Here is a 16,739-nt window from a genome sequence, read left to right as displayed (position 1 = left end):
CAGAAAATCTTGACACCCCCCAACATCGTTATTTAGTCCAGAAAATGGTGCAGAGGACACAGATTTCCTCTTTCTCTGTAGTTTTGCAGTTGAGTCAGGCTACTATTTACCTTCGTGGTTCCAGGAGCTTATAAATCAGGTATTTGAACTGTCAGCCGATTTATAGACTGTCTGCTGTGCCCCAAACGCCAGGCAAAGTGCTATGGGGGATACAAAGATGAATAAGACGTGACCCTTGCTCTCCAGGATCCTGCCATGTGGCCAAAGAGACAGGACATATACATAAAAAGATAACTAATGACCGGACGCAGCCTATTGCTGATGAGTGATACGGTCCTGCGGGCTACAGAAGTTCAGAGGAGGAAGACAGATGACTGTAGGGTGAGACAGCTGCTCCGCGGGCACTGCAGGAGCTTGTTAGGGTGAAGACAGAAGCCTTTATAGCAAAGAGGGAAGCTGCGATGCGTGCTTTATATCACCTGATCTGAAAATCTCAAGCGTTCTGTGCATTTGTCATTTTAGCCACCCAGCAGCCCTTTCTCTTTCTGTTAATAGTATTCCAGATATCTTTCATTCCTCTCCTCTACCATTCTTAATCTGTGAGGTAAACGGGGGCTTCACCCCCTGCCCTACTCCTGACTCTTTCCCAGCTCTGGGGGTTAAGCATATAATCAAACCTGACCAAGCTCCCTCTCTCATCACAGAGATTGATTGGCACTGGACCCAGGCCTGATTGTCCAATGGGGCTGCATCTTTCTGGCCAAATGACCCATGCTCAGCCAACCATAGTCTATCCCAGCTGCTGGAAAGCTGGATTTGAACCTGAAGGGATGAGACTCTGGAACTGCAGGGGACCACCATTTAGAGATGGAGAATGAGGACAGTAGAGCAGAGGGAGAGCTGAGAGATGGGGAGAAATCAGATACTGACATACATTTGAGCCCTGAAGCCAGTTGTGCCTGAATTTCTCAGTAACACGAACCAATAAAGTCCCCTCTTCACTGAAGCCACTTTGAGTTGGGTTCTGTCTTTTAAAACAGAAGGAGTTCCAGATGAAATCACCATGGGTGTGACTGCATTTGCTCAACACCTCCATGAGCTCCAAGTCGGAAATTACCCTATTTTTTAGATCAGGTCACTGAGAGCCAGAGACCGCACACCATTGGCTGAGCCAGGACCAGGGCTGAACTCTGATGATTCCTAATCTGGTGTGCTCCTCCGTGACATCTTACTAGTTCCATGATCAAGCTTGGCAGATGGCTGGCTGAGCCCTAGCCTCAGAGGCTCCGAAAGCCAGTACAGAGAATGCCGGGATGTCCTCATGAGGTACCAATAGTGCCTCTGTGGCAGGGACCCCACCAATGTGGGACAGGTGAGCCACCCCCTCTCCAGGGTGATGTGGAAAGTAACGTGGTTTCTCTGCCCCTCATGCTGATCTAGAGGTTTTAGTCTGGCCAGCAGCCAGCCTATAATCTATACAAACACAATAATCTATACCAACGGCATAGCCCATCTATAGCTTATTAGCATCATCCTACTCAAACTAGTTACCTATCACTTGCCTGCAACTGAGTCCTACCAAATACAAGTTCATCTTTTTGATCCCAGTGTTCTCCCCTTTCTTGACTATCCCACCGACCTATAGATTCAATCAGCAAATACAAAGCACTGTGCTAGTTGATTAGGAACATAGAAGGGAAGTGGTCAACATTTGCGTGTTTGACAAAGGTTCACTGAGCCCAGCACTTTTCCGGCCCTCTTGGATGCGGCAGTGAATTAACAGGAGGGTCTGTTGTCCTCAAGGTAACTACAGTCTGGTGGAAGGATAAGATGTTGGCTGTGGATAGTCATTTTGGACACTCGGCCTTCCCTAATAATAGCTCCTGATTCCTTTCAGAGAATGACCTCTCGTCTTGGCATTCTTGGCTGGGGCCCTGGGCATTCCTAGCAGTACTGATATCAAGGCTGTAGGACACTTCCCCTGTGCCGACCACTATCACAGGTTTACCTGGTGAGTACTCACCAGTCCCCGTGGGTAGGCATCCCCACTTTCAGAGAGAGAAGCTGAGGCATAGCAAAATGACTAGCTCAAGGTCACATGGCTAGTAAGTGGCAGAGCCTGGATTCAGATCCAGACTGGCTCCAAACACCTGCTCTTACCACCAGTCTAAACTGCCTCACAAAGTCAGTGAGCTCACCATGTCTGAATATGGGTTCAATTCCAACTGGGCCCAATTGTTCTTTTTCTCCCAGGAATAAGAATCATGAGGACAGCGACACAAGGACAGACAGCACAGTTGCAGTGGATTTCTTCCATTGCAAATGTCCTGGTACGATGATTGACTAGCTCCTGCTTGCCTGTGATCCCGGAGCTTCCCTCGTTCCCCCTTGCAGTCTGGTTCTCAGCTGTTCATTGTATTCTATAAGCCACCCCGTATGATTCCGGTAAACTCCCTTTGGACTTCAGTTAGAGTACGTTTCGGTTGCGTACCACTAGGCGCCCTAACAGATAAGGAAATTTCCATAATTACCTCCAACACATGGCATGGCTGAAGGGCTTGGGGCTTCATAGCTGTGCTAATGTTTGCGAATGCTGCAGGAGGTTTGGGTCTGGAAGGTATTCGTGCAGAGGGAGAGACAGCTCAAGGGACGTAGGGAGACAGGATGCAAATCAAATACGTTAGGAGTCCTAGGGTGCATATTTTCATCTCAATCACCGAGATAAAAAATTGGTTTGGGCTTCTATCCGGCACTTTCTCCGTCTTCCCTTGGATGTGAAGATTGACTGCTTGCAGGAAGGGGACCACCAGTGGTGTCTCACACAAGGTTCAGACAGACATCAAAGTTAATCCACTCTCTGATCTAAGCAAAATGTGATGAGGGTTTCCTGGGACAGCAGCTCTACTAATTGTGGCACTGCAGCTGATGTATTTTTAGACTATTGTGGATTCCCAAGAAGGATCATTACCTTCTGCGGGAAATTAGGCAGACTAGAAACTTGGCGTTTGGAGCAGCATGGGATGTAATGCAGGACCCTCTGGACCCTGTGCTTTTGAGAATATGAGAGTGAGCCAGGGAAATGCTTCCCTATTTTTCTTGGGCACTGTGAGTCTCTGAGTCTCTACCCATCTGCATAAATATTTCCCATTTAAATCACTTGTTTAAGTTTTTCTTCTTTGACCTGTTCTTTATATCCGAGAGATTCCCCCCAAATGTCCAGCCCACAATTTTAACTAATGTCTTTATGACTTCCGGTGTCTGGACCCAGCCTTTCTGCTAAACCCCAGCCTCCTGTGCCTGATGGCCATCTTCAGCTTCCACACCCACTTGCTCCTGCTTCCTCCACCTCACTTTCACGGCCACTGGCTTGCTTCGAGGACGTGTCCGCTCGTTTTCACCACGGCTGCCCAACTGTCTTGAACTTGTTATCCTCTTAGTGACATCCTCAGTCAGTAAGCTATCTCACTCATGGGGCAACCAAAGGTAACTTTGGAAACCACAGATCTGGTCAATCACTGATCTTCTCAGAAGCCTTTGGTGTCTTTCTAAAGTATGGATTATTCATCCTGGACCCCAGGTTCTGGTCAGCAGGCCACTAAAGGTCACTGCTGCATCCATGTGCTCCAACTGAGTGAAAGACTAATGCTCGAGGTCTTGGCTGCCAAGCTCTGTGCCCGTGGCTGCAGCTGATTGAATCAGCATGGGCATAAGACCCCAAATCTCTGCCAAGCGGGGAATGGGCTGACCCAATCAGACTTTTTGCCTCTGGAATTTTAGCTGGAAAGTCAGGCTTGAGAGGTTGACAGAGGGAGTAGATGCACAGGGAGAGGCGGTAGCAACACTAGGGGAGCTGTGAGTCAGCCATGGTGATGAGTCAGCAGAAGCTGGGAGAGAAACGCTGGGCTGAGTAGATGGGGGAGGAATTGCCTGGGAAGAGCAGGAAGCAGAGAATGGAGGAGACTGAAAATGAAGACCCACAAATCCCTGCTGCTGAGAAGTAATGAGATGCCTGAAACTCGAGGGGCTTCCTGGGATTCGTTTATTCATTTGTTGACTTCTACCATTTTGCGGAGCACTTGCTATATGTCAGGCACTGTTCTAAGCATTAGATAATGTTCTCGCCCTTGTGGTGCTTGTATTCTAGTTGGGGAGGTAAATACTCAATAGATTTAAAAAATGAGGACAGTTTGGCAATTTCTTACAAAATTGAACATACCCTTCCCATACAATCCAGCAATTACTCTCCTTGGAATTTAGCCAAAGGAGTTGAAAACTTGTGTCTACTCAAAAACCCACACACGGCTGTTTGTAGCAGCTTTGATCAAAATTGCTAAAACTTGGAGGCAACCACTATGTCCTTCAGTAGGTGAACAGATAAATAAACTGAGGTGCATTCAGACAATGGGATATTATACAGACCTAAAAAGAATGAGCTATCAAGCCATGAAAAGGCATGGAGGAAACTTAAGTGTGTATTACTAAATGAAAAAAGGCAGTCTGAAGTCTACATCTACATACTATATGATTTCAACTACATGACTTTCTGGAAAAGGCAAAACTATAGAGACAGTAAGAAGATCAGTGTCTGCCAGAGTTTAGGGGACAGAGAGGGATGAATAGACAGAACCCAGAGGATCTGAAGGGAAGTGCAAATACTTGGTGTGGTACCATAATAGTGGATTCCTGTTGTTATACATTTGTCCCAACCCACAGTGTATACAACACCATGAATGAACCATCACATAAACTATGGACTTTGGATGATAATCATGCGTCATTGTAGGTTTATAATTTGTAATGCAGGTACCCCTCTGGTGGAGGGTGTTGAGAGTGGGGGAGGCAGTGGGTATGTGAGGGCAGAGGATATACAGGAACTGTTTATACTCTCTGCTCAGTTTTTCTGGGAACCTAAAACTGCTCTAGAAAATAAAATCTATTTAAAAAAAAAATCCTCCCTCCCCCTTCAAAAAATAGAAGAGGTTTAGAAAGCTCTGGCATTGTGTTTTAATTTCTCTGGAAGCCATAGGTGGAAAGAAAGGATTCTAAGTGGGGGGGGGGGGGACAAAAAACTAGGGGAAGGGGTTACTCCAGATGAAAGGAAGCTAAAGGGACAGTCCATAACTCATTCACTCACTCATTCACTCAATAAATAAATGGAGTAATAAGTGCTGGAGAGAAAAGTAGAGCCAGCAAGGGGACTGGGGGTAGGGAGTGGGGTCCGCTATTTTAAATTGGGAATCAAGGAAGGATCTCTGAGAAGGTGGCAGAGACCTGAATGAAGAGAAGGGGGAGCCATGTGACTACTGGGAGGATGAACCAGCCACGTGGAGGGAACTGTGAGTGCAAAAGTGCCGAGCCCACCATGCACTCACTCTTCAAAGAACAGCAAGGAGGTTGGTGCAACTGGAGAGGAGTGAGCGGAGGGGATATGGAGATGATCTGGACAAGGACACCATGCCCTCTGCCTCACGGATCACAGAGGCCATTGGATGTTACTGTGTGTGTGATGCAGAGCCTCTGGGTGGGGGTGGGGGGGTCCTGAGCAAACCTCCAAAGCCAGTGTCTTTGGGGGAAGTCCAGCTGCTCTGCGGTTTTCATTCTTTACTCAGATGCCTGTCTCCCTTACCCACAGAGCCCTGATGTTTCCCACAGAGCCCCTGTACTCAGAAGAGCAGGAATGAGTTTTCCTTCCTGGGATCAAAGTGAGCTCGTCCCCAGAGCCACCATGACGTGACCCTGAACAACCCTCTCGGCTCCTCGTTCTCCCTCTCTCTCGCCCAGCGCCTCCCTCCAGCAGCCGGATCCATTTGCCAGGTGCTAAATGCAGCCTGCCTCTGCCCGCCTCTGGGTCTTTGCTCTAAGTCTTCCCTCTTTCTGGAACGACTTTCTCCCCAAAGCCTCTCGTATAGTCCTTCTCTCCAAGGATGTTCTCAAATCCCACTTCTTCTAGGAAATCTTCTAGATCACTTGACTTGAAATGCGCTCTTCTCTCCTAAACTCCCATTTGGATTATTTTTGGCTGCATAACTAACTACCCAAAATGTGCTTAAAAATTAAAACAATAATTTACTATCTCTGGAAATGCTGTGGGTTTACTAGGCATTCTTCTGCATCACAAGGGGTAGCTGGGTGCTGGTACAGCTAAATTCGTTTGGAGGCTTGGTTGGACTGTACGATCTAAGACAGCTCACACCTATAGCTGAGAGCCGGTGCTCAGCTGGACCAAGGGGAGCACTTATAGGCGGCATCTCCCAGCATGGAGGCTCCATTCCAAGAGAGAGCATCCCAGGGAAATCAGGAGTTGAGTCACAGGTCTCCTGATGGCTTAGACTTGGGAGGCACCTGGAGTCATTTCAGCTACATTCTATTGGTCAAAGATCATGGCTGGACTAGTTTCAAGGTGGGAGTTGGGGCATTGGACGGGGGCTAGACCCCAGCTCTGCAGTTATCTTTAATCCAGCACAACTCTCTTTTCCCACATACTGATTAAAATGTTTATCTCCTTTTGCCTATATGAAAATAGTTTGTGTCTTTTATCTTACATACTAGATTTTAAGGCCCTGATGAGAGATCACATATTATTTAACCCAATTCTTTCAGTGTAATAACCACAATAATAACAACAAACATTAATTAAGTGCCTGCTATGTGCTTGATCTCATCTGCTCAAACATAAGATTTCATCTAATCTCTACCCAGACACGACAGACATTATGACATTTTACAAATGGGGAAAGTGAGGCAAGGAAAGATTCGGTCTTGCCTCAAGCCACAAAACTGGTAAGTGGCAGAGTCAGAATTTGAACCCACTGAAGAGTCCATGTTCTCATTCTCTGTTCTATTGCCACCTTACAATCTTGGCACCAAGGAAGTGTGTTCGAATTAATCTGTGTTGGCTTTCCTGAAGTGTCACTGAGCAGAAGAACAAAAGGGAAGAAGAAAGAATGCAATACAGAAAGTGAGTGATGGCATGGAATCGTGCTCCAGGTGGCTCCAGTCAATACGTGGTCCAGGGCATCATTTGCAGCCTGCTAGATAGAGCGTTTAGGAGTCAGCAAGAAGCAGGAGCATTTATTGGATCTGAACGCCTGAGGCAAAACTTTCCTCCCAAATCCCAATTTTCTATCTGCCAAGATAAGTGATGGAGGTTTATGGTTCACGTTCTAGAACATCCACCCAGGCCAGGGACCTACAAATCTGAATTTTGGCCTGCTTCCTTCCAGCTAGAAGTGAATCTAGATTTACTTCCCATCAGGAACAAGCACCATCTCCCTGCTCTGTGAGATCCTGGTTTTTAGAGGATTCTGCTTTTATTCTGGGAATATCAATCTATGTGTCGAAGGCCCCTCTCTGTGGAAAAGAGACACCAAAACCTAAAATAAGTGGAAACTTCACATCCAGGGAGATGACAAATAAAATTTCAATGTTTCTTACATTAAACAACCTCTTATACCTCTCTGTTCTTTTATAAATACAAGGGCATCAATGGGCCAAAAGTCCAGAAAAACTGCCATAGTTCCTGTCTGAGTCCATTCCGGCTGCTGTCACAAAATGCCATAGACAGGGCGGTTTATAAACTCAAGCATTTCTTTCAAACAGGTCTGGAGGCTGACAGTCCAAGATCGTGGAGCCAGCATGGTTGGGATGGGCCCTCTTTCTGTATGAACGGGGTCCTTTCTGCTGTGTCCTCCTATGGTGGAAGGGGCCAGGGGTCTCTCTGAACCCTCTTTTTTAAAAGCATTAATGCCATTCATGAAGTTCACCCTTATGACTTAAGCATCTCCCAAAGGCCCCACCTCCTAATTCTATCACCTTTGAGGGTTAAGATTTCAACATATGAATTTTAGAGGAACACAAACATTCAAACCAAACAGTTCCTCAGTAAGAATGTGAATAGTCAGTGCAGAAAATTGAGACAGACTTTTTTTAGCTTCTCTCCCAGGTCACCTCCACATTCGTAGGTCTGACGGCCCCCTGCCACTTGCTCACCATGCTTGAAGGACATAGCCTTGGGACAGTGGCCACATTCTCGGATGTTACAGAGCAGGCGTGTCTTCACTGCTTCAAGGATACAGGCAGCCTCTGTGCACCTTGGGAATGAAAAAAGGATTTCACTGGTCAGCCTGGTCAGCCGACATTTTTCATCCTTTACATTCAATCCTCTTTGCTCCAGGCCCACCCCTGAGCCCCTGGAAGGAGAAAAGGGTAAGTCGGCTAATAAAATGTGTAAGTATTAATAAAAATACTGCCTAAAGACCCTAGAAAGTCTGAAGTGGGTGCAACTCTGCCAAATGACAGAGAAATTTGTTCTGAAAATACCAATTGCTTGTGTAAGGTCAATCAAAAAATCGTACTTCTTTAGAGACAACATGCTCTGATACAGACTGTTGGTCCTACTGAATATCTTACCCCCTTTATGCTTGCCATTCACCCCTATAGTCATTCTTCACCTACCAGCCTGCGCTAACTTTGAGAAATTGAAATCAGATTATATGATCTCTTGCCCAGTCACTTAAAATAATATCCAAACATCTTACCATGTCTTGGAAGGTTCTAGGTCACTTGTCCCCACCTACCTCTTCCAACCTCATCTCCCTCCATTCTCCCACATTATAGGTCCCACCACACAAGTTTCCTGTTTTTGAACACATCAAATTTGAGCTGGCCTCTGGGCCTTTGCACATGCAGTGCCCTCTGTCTGAAATGCCTTGGGCCCAGCTCTTGTCCTGGCTTTATTGCTATTTAAACATCTATTCAAGAAGCACTGCCTCAGAGTGCTGTCCCTGACCACGCAGTCCAAAGTAGTCCTCACCCCTGTCACCCTCCATTCATCTCCTTGTTCTCTCTTCTATAGCACCCTCAACCTACCTATTTACACATGAGTCTTCGCCCCTCACTCTAGAATGTAAGCACCATGAGATTAGGAACTGTGTGTCCAGCACCGTCCGAAATACTTGGCACATAATAGATGCTCAATAAATATTTGTTGAATGGCTGAAGATAACCGTTTCCTATGTTTTCCAGGCATTTTAGAGAAACTATCACACAGGAAAGATCCTTGGAAATTTAACCTCTCTTGGGAAGGCAGGGAAAGCCTTGCATCACATTAATTATTTAATTACCTTCAAAGCTTGGGATTTCAGGACGATTTTCTTCACGATTCCACTTGTCACAGCTACATGCTCTCAGGCCTAATCGTCGCACCTGTGACTCTTCTGCTGCTTGCTGGTTTCTGGTCTCCCGATAGGATTAGTACAGCCAAAAAGCATCTGCAGACTGTTATTATTGGCATCTTTTGAGATTTTAATTAATGGAGTATTTTTTTTTTCTTTCTCATTCATGGTCAGGATTTTGCTTAACTTGTTAGAGCTTATCATTTAGAGGAGGCTGGAGGAGGGTGTCTAGGGCTGATGAGAGGTGCCAGGGCTGCCCTTAGCTGCTGGTGAAGGAATCATCTTTGTTCTGGCTGCCTCCCCCCATATCCATGTGGTCCACACCCCATGTGGGAGGATGGGCACGAAACATGATTGTTGGCTGCAGTGGGTGGTTGGACTTGCTGGGACCTCTTTGCTGACCAGACATTTCTTTCCATCTATGGCATCTTTGTGGACCTGGGGGTCCCCAGATTTTCAGCTGGTGAGGCCAGCAGTTAGCAGTTCACACTGTTGTTTTGTTATTTGGGCACCTTTGTCTCAGCATTTGGGCTTCCATCCAGGCTGCCTCAGCACTTTTGAATGAGCAAGGTCTGGGAATTGTCCATCCACAGGGCCAGCTTGGCAGGCGAAGGCTTCTCAGCTGAGCATGGGTTAAGTCTGACTGGTCTCCCTCTGGCCTGAGGTCCAGCCATTACTTCTCACTTCCACCTGCTCTAAAGCTTTCACAGCCATGTAAGGCCTGGGGAAAGTTCTGCCTTTAGATGGAACTTTGCAGTGAGATAGATCTGAGTTTGAATCCTACCAATTAATTTTACCTTCTAAGCCTCAATTTCTTTGTCTATGAAATGGGGATGAAAACCATAACCGACTTTGCAGGATTTTTTTTTTTTTTTTGCGAGTATTAAACGAGACACTGCATGCAAAGTGTTTAGAATAGTGTCAGCTGTTATTATTTGGGTTCAAGTCTGTGTGTGGCACCTTAACAAGCTAATTTACCTCTCTAGGCCCCAATTTCCTCATCTATAAAATAGGGATAATGTGACTGTGTGATGCTGAAATGAAAGTACAAGATAAATTGTCAATATATTGATAAATTGATAAACTGTACAACTCTTAGCTGATTTCATCATTGAGTCTTCTGCATCTACCCTTGGCCATTAAGTTAAGTTGACTTTCTCATAAAACCCTAAATGTGAACATGCCATCTGTCTTACTTATTTAAAAAAAAAAAGTAGAACTATAAAATGAGGACGGCTGTATGCAAACACTGCTGAAAAGTTAAAAAAAAAAAAAGCAAATAGCATTAAAATGATTATTGCATGAGTGACTGGACTGTCATCCCTCAGGGGAAAATATTTCCCAGTTTGCTTAGAGCAGCAAAAAGAGGAGAAAAAAGATTTGATAGTTATTTCAAATCTGTCTCCCCCAGGGAAATTAAACCTGAGTTATGGGGTATTTTTCATAAAGCAAAGTCTAGTATAAAACTAACAAGTTAAAAAAACACCGTGAGGCTAACTTAAGTGGATTCCGGCAGGGTTTCCCTTAGTGCCAGAATGTATGGGCACTCCTGTCGCAGATCGTCCTTTTCCTCCCACCCCATCCCACTTCCTCGGCCTGATGGGACCCGGGTCTATCCATAAGGACGTGCCTCACCTGGCTGTGCTCCAGTCTCCCTTGCAGGGACATCCTAGCGTTAACAGCTGATACACTGACAGGCTTTCTCAGTCTACATCTCTCCCAGGAGCCGTCCTCATCCCTAGAAGTAATTGAGGACCACAAAGGCAGTATTTTTATATTGAAGCAGCAAGTTATTATATATAATCTATGGTTTCCTGTTTTTATTTTTTTCAAAAATTACACTGGGTACTTTTCCAGAAGCCTGATGGCTTTTAGCCTCCTTTAAAATTTTCTGTTCTATGGGCAATTTTAAGGATCAGAGGCATTTCTCATTCAAATCTTTCCAGCACCTCTTGCTGAAACAGAACCTTCTTTTCTGTAGGGAACCCATTTCACAGGAGGCTTACGCCACCCTTCCCCATTTACCTGACCCAGAACTGCCCAGTCCACACACGTATCCTAGGCTCCTGGCTATAATGACCGGCTCAGATAGGCACTGGATTCAAATCAAGCAAATCGGAATCTTCTTTGGATAGTCTCTGATGTTGTAATCCAGAAAGGCCATGTCTTTCCCCTGGGGTTGTTAAGCCAGGAGGATTTCAGTCTGAGGCTCTGGCAGCCACAGGATGACGGCCTGTCCAAGAAACAGAAGATCGTTAATAACATTGTTTGTACTCTGGATCAAACCTTGCCTGAAGCCAGAACAGTCAGACATTATGTGAGCTAATAAATACACTACACCTTGCTTTTTGAACAGAGTTTCTGTTAGTGCCAACTGAAAGCATCCTGACTAATACAGTTAGATTAGCCTATGTATTAGGTTTTTTGAAAATCTTGAAGAATTGATATGATGAAATGAATGTGGTGTAAAGAAATGTGAACTAGAAGGTAGCATGTCGGATTAAGTTTGGAATTTCCTTTAAAAATAGTGCCTTCCATTTACTGAACCTTTACTATGTGCCAGACGTTTTGTGTACTGCATCCTCTGGGCTTCTCACCACCCTCCTACATGTTGCCTTCATACTCATTTTAGAAAGGAGAAAATTGAGGCTCAGGGAAATTAAGAGACTTGCCAAAGATGATCCAGGTAGGAAGTAAGAAAGCCAGGATTTTGCACTCAGATTTGGGGTCAAATAACCCATATCATACAGATCCGGCTAAGATTATCACCAGTTCATTCATTCAGCACTTATTGGACATTAGCTATTTGCCAGGCACGATCCTAGAACACTGGGGATACAAAATAAAAAGGACAGACATCCTTCATCTGCTCACAGTCCAGCGGAGGAGACCTTCATTAGGGTCTTCATTGGTTTGAATTATCTCCCCTCAAAAGATATCTTGAAGCCCTAATTCCCAGCATTGGTGAATGTGACCATCTTTGGGAATAGGGTGTCTGCAGACATAATCGAGTTAAAACGAACTCACTGTTAGGGAAGGCTCTAATTCAGTATGACTGGGGTCCTTGTAAGAGGGGAATTTAGACAGAGACACACAGGGAAAAGCCACGTGACGAGGGAGGCAGAGATCGGAGTGATACGTCTACAGCCAAGGCACAATAAGGATTGCCTGCTGTCCCCAGAAGCTGGGAAAGAGGCTTGGAAGAGATTCTCCCTACAAGCTCTCAGAAAGAACAAGCCTTGCCAACACCATAATTTAGGACTTCTAGCCTCCAGAACTGTGAGACAAGAAATTTCTGTCGTTGCGTGCTACTCATTTTTAGTATGGGGCACTTTGTTACGGCGGCCCTAGGAAACTGACAGTCATCCAGGGCTTCGCCTTGTTTATTTGAGTCTTGCCTAGGATTGCTCTGCTGGTGGCCCACCCAGCTGCACCCCAGGGACAGGTCTCTGCCACCAGGGAGTCACACCCTCTCCTTCCATCACACCTCGAAGGTGGGCTTCTCCTGGCCATAGCTCCCAGCCCTCTATGCCAAAGCTGTGTGAAGCCACAAGGTCCTGGAATGCTCGGCACCAGGACCCACCCTATATGACAACTCTGCCCTCGCCTGCCCTCTAAACACACTCTGGCCCCGGTGGCTGCCCGGGGCCCCACTGTTTACTTTGGACGGGCAAGCACCTGGAGGCTGTGGACAGCTTGTACCAGGGCGTTGCCCTCCCTTTATATTCCAAGGCTGTTCCGTTTCCAGGATACGGGTCTCACGAATTCTCCTTTGTGATTAACGCCGAAGCCATTTCTTGATGTACTGTCTTAATAACACGGTGAAGGCACACAGCCTTTGGTTGCCAATTGTGACAGCGTTTTTATCTGACCCGCCCTCCCCCAGCCTTCCCTGTGAGTCAGGCAGGCAGCACAGAGGTGGAAGAAGACGCAAGAAGAGGAATTCAAAGTCAGAAGTAATCAGCGCTTTGCCTAGGGTAGTGATTAGTTACAATGTGGACCTGCTGCCTAGCATTTTAAGCAATGGCCCAACTTCCTTGAGTTACCAACTCTCTCACAGTGGTGACAGGACTCTTCTAGTAATACGCATTCACCTGCTGATGTGTTCGGAGGGCGAAATGCAAACTCATTACAAATGGTGATGCTCCTGGTAGCTAAAGCTTTCCCTGTGGGTGAACTTAAACTTTCCATACTCCCCAAGAGGAGGGGATGGCAATCATAGTTTCTCCCAAGTGGGTGCCTTCCTATCAACTAGACCATCAACATCTCAAGGCCAGTGCCCCAGTCTTACTTTTTCTTTGTGCCTTTAAAAATATCTAACAGAATGGGTGCTTCTGGCCTGCTGGTTGGCCTGATTAAGTACAGAGATTTCATTTGGGCCATGCTGTTCCCCGATATGTTTTCATTGGGTATCGTGGTTAAGAATTTGGGCTTTGGGGCTTGGGAGTCAGACTGCCTGGATTATAATGCTAGCTTTCTGTGTGACTTTGGGAAGGTTTCTAAACCTTTCTGAGCTCCAGCCTCGCATCTATAAAATGAGATGTTAGAATGAGTCCGTGAGATATGTACCTGAAGTGCTTAGCATTCAATAAAACGACAACCATTATTACCATTATTAACAGGCGACGGGCTGAGCTGGGACTTACTCAGTCTTATCTGACTCCAGAGTTCCCGCCATTGCCCATTTCGGAAACTCAGCGTGCCTTCCACTGGATGGCTCTCCCGCAGCATAGGTGAGCTCTCATAACCAATGCAGGACTAGCAGCCTCTTGCTGGAAGAGCCATGCAGGAGGTTGCTGAATCTCTTCCACAGATGGTTGGGCACCTATGCTCCCAAACTCACTGCCAAGAGCCCCCATACTCCCACCCTAGTTGACAATCAAGAAATCTAGGAAACGTCTTTGCCTCTTTGGAGGGAAATAGAGGCTTTCCAGGCTCCTTTTAGGCCTCTCTCTCCCCCAGGGCTTGTCGAGGTCTCATGTTGTAAGGACAGGAGCTCAAGGAGGGAAGACTCGCTTTAAGGTTCCACTCAGCACCGCACGACCCCCCGCCTCAGGGGTACCAGTGCCCATGGTCTCTCAGATCTGGAAGCAAGGTTCCCAGCTATCCATCAATATCAATCTCCTAGGACTGCCATAACAAAGTACCCAAAGCTAGATGGAAATGTGTTGTCTCACAGTTCTGGAGGCTGGAGTCCAAAACGGAGGTGTCGGCAGAACCCTGTTCACTGTGCCCAGCGCTAGGGGAGGATTCTTCCTTGCCTGGTGCTTGCCAGCACTCCCTGACCCCCTGACTCGTAGATGCATCATTTCAGTCCCATGACGTCTTCTCCCTGGTGTCCTCACTCGGTCTTTCCTCTGTGCCTATCTGGCCAGGTGTCCAAATTTCCCCCTTCTACAAGGACAGCACTTACACTGGGTCAGGGCCCACCCCCAAAGACCCATTTTAACCGGATTACCTCTGCAAAGCCCATATTTCCAAATAAGGCTGTATACTAGGACTGCAGCATATCTTTTTCTAGGAGACACAATTCAGCTCAAACCACCACCTGTGATGGTTAATTTAATGTGTCAACTGGGTTAGGCCACGGTACCCAGAGATTTGATCGAACACAATTCTAGATGTTTCTGTGAAGTTCTTTTTCCAGATGAGATTAACACTTAAGTCAGCAGACTTTGAGTAAAGCAGATTAGCCCCCATCTGATCAGCTGAAGGCTTAATAGAAAAAGACTGATCTCCCTGGAAGAGGATATTCTGCCAGTAGACCACCTTTGGACTCTGACAGAAATCCTTCCCCGGATCTCCAGGCTTCCAGCTGACCTTGCCGATTTTGGACTGGCCAAGACTCCACAATTATGTGAGCCAATTCCTTAAAACAAATTCTCTCTCTCTCCCTTGCCACCCCCCATATAGATACAGTTATAGATTCACATGGTGATACACATGGTCTGTTTCTCTGAAGAGCCCTGACTAATCTACCACCTGAGGGTCCCTGTCCCCAGAAGCCCTTCTCCTTAGACCTCAGGCTCTTGCTGCTGCAGACGTGGCAGGGCGGGCAGTGCCTCACCTGCGCAGAGCTGAATGCCTGAGGCTACCTTCCAGCCCACTTTGCTTCATAAACAAACTATTAGTCAACCACTGAACAAGCATTTCTGAGCCTTCAATTTTTATTAACCCCTTGGCAAAGGAAGGTTCCACAGTCCAGTCTTGGGGTGAATTGCTATAAGAGATGATGGGGAAGAAATGAGAAGAAATTCCTTCACTTCCCAAGTAAATACAGTTCTGGAAACTGCTGTTCTGCACAAGGAGCTAGAGCAGAATCATTCTTTTAAAACAAGGCAGAAAATTTTAAATTCTATCCCAGAGTTCGTGGTCTGGTGACCCAGTGTGGTATAATGAACTGCTTCACAATGGAGTGGCTTAAAATTGTGACTGTTTCATTTGTTCGTGACTTGGAGAGTCAGCAGTTGGTGCTGGGCTCGATGGGGTGGTTCTTCTGCCTGATCTCTTGTGGAGTCACTGAGGCAGCTTCTGTCATCTGGCAGCATAACCGGGTTCAAGCTGCTATTACAAAAATATCATAAGCTTTGTGGCTTAAACAACAGAAATGTATTCCTTACTATTCTGAAGCCTGGGAAGTCCAAGATTAAAATGCCAGCCAATTCAGTTTCTCGTGAGGACTCTCTTCCTGGTTTGCAGGGGATGTCACCTCCCTGTGTCCTCTCATGACAGAGACAGAGACCATTTCTCTCGTGTCTTTTCTTACAGGGACACTAATTTCATTTATGAGGGCTCCACCTTCATGATCTCATTGCCTTCCAAAGTTTCCACCTCCAAATGCTATCACATTGGGGATGAGGGCTTCAACATGTGAATTTGGAGGACACAAACATTCACTCTGCAGCACCGTGACTAGATGGTTCAAGATGGCCTCACTACACGTCTGGCAGTTGGTACTAGCTGTGGCTGTACCATTGGAGTTCTCATCTTCAAGATGGCTAGCTGGGGCTTCCTTTACCTGGTGGCCATGTGTTCTAAGAAGGTAAGAGCAGAAGCTGCAAGGCTGTTTAAGGCATAAGCTCAGAATTCACCAAAATATCACTTCCATTGTATTCCTTTGGTCAAAGCAAGTTACAAGCCTTCCTATGTTCAAGGCAAGGAGGAATAGACCCCACCACTCGACAGCAGGTGGTTCAAAGTGACATTGCAAAGGGATGTGCATGCACTGATATGAGGATTTATTGCAGCCAACTTTGCAAACAATCTACCATGTTCACTAAGCAAATTAAACTAGTGAATGTAAAGGGCAAGTTCTGTCTGGATACATCAGTGGAGGTGACAGCTTGATACCGATCAGAGCCAGAGATCAGAGGGGCATCTCGGACGTGGGAGGGCATTGCTGTCTATTACGCCATTTGATTGAGAACCTGGCGGGGAAGGTTTTTGGACTTTGTCTGATTCAAAGTCTAGTCTATAAGTTTTTTCCTGTGAAATTAGATATTTGCCTCATCTCTTGTTACAGCACAGCCAGAGGCATCTTGCTGGACCAGCTAACGTATATATTCT

This window comes from Camelus ferus, chromosome 2 (assembly GCF_009834535.1).
Source record: "Camelus ferus isolate YT-003-E chromosome 2, BCGSAC_Cfer_1.0, whole genome shotgun sequence".
In the NCBI taxonomy this organism is placed as follows: Eukaryota; Metazoa; Chordata; class Mammalia; order Artiodactyla; family Camelidae; genus Camelus; species Camelus ferus.
The sequence above is the reverse complement of the archived record's forward strand: the minus strand, read 5'-3'. Positions refer to the sequence as shown.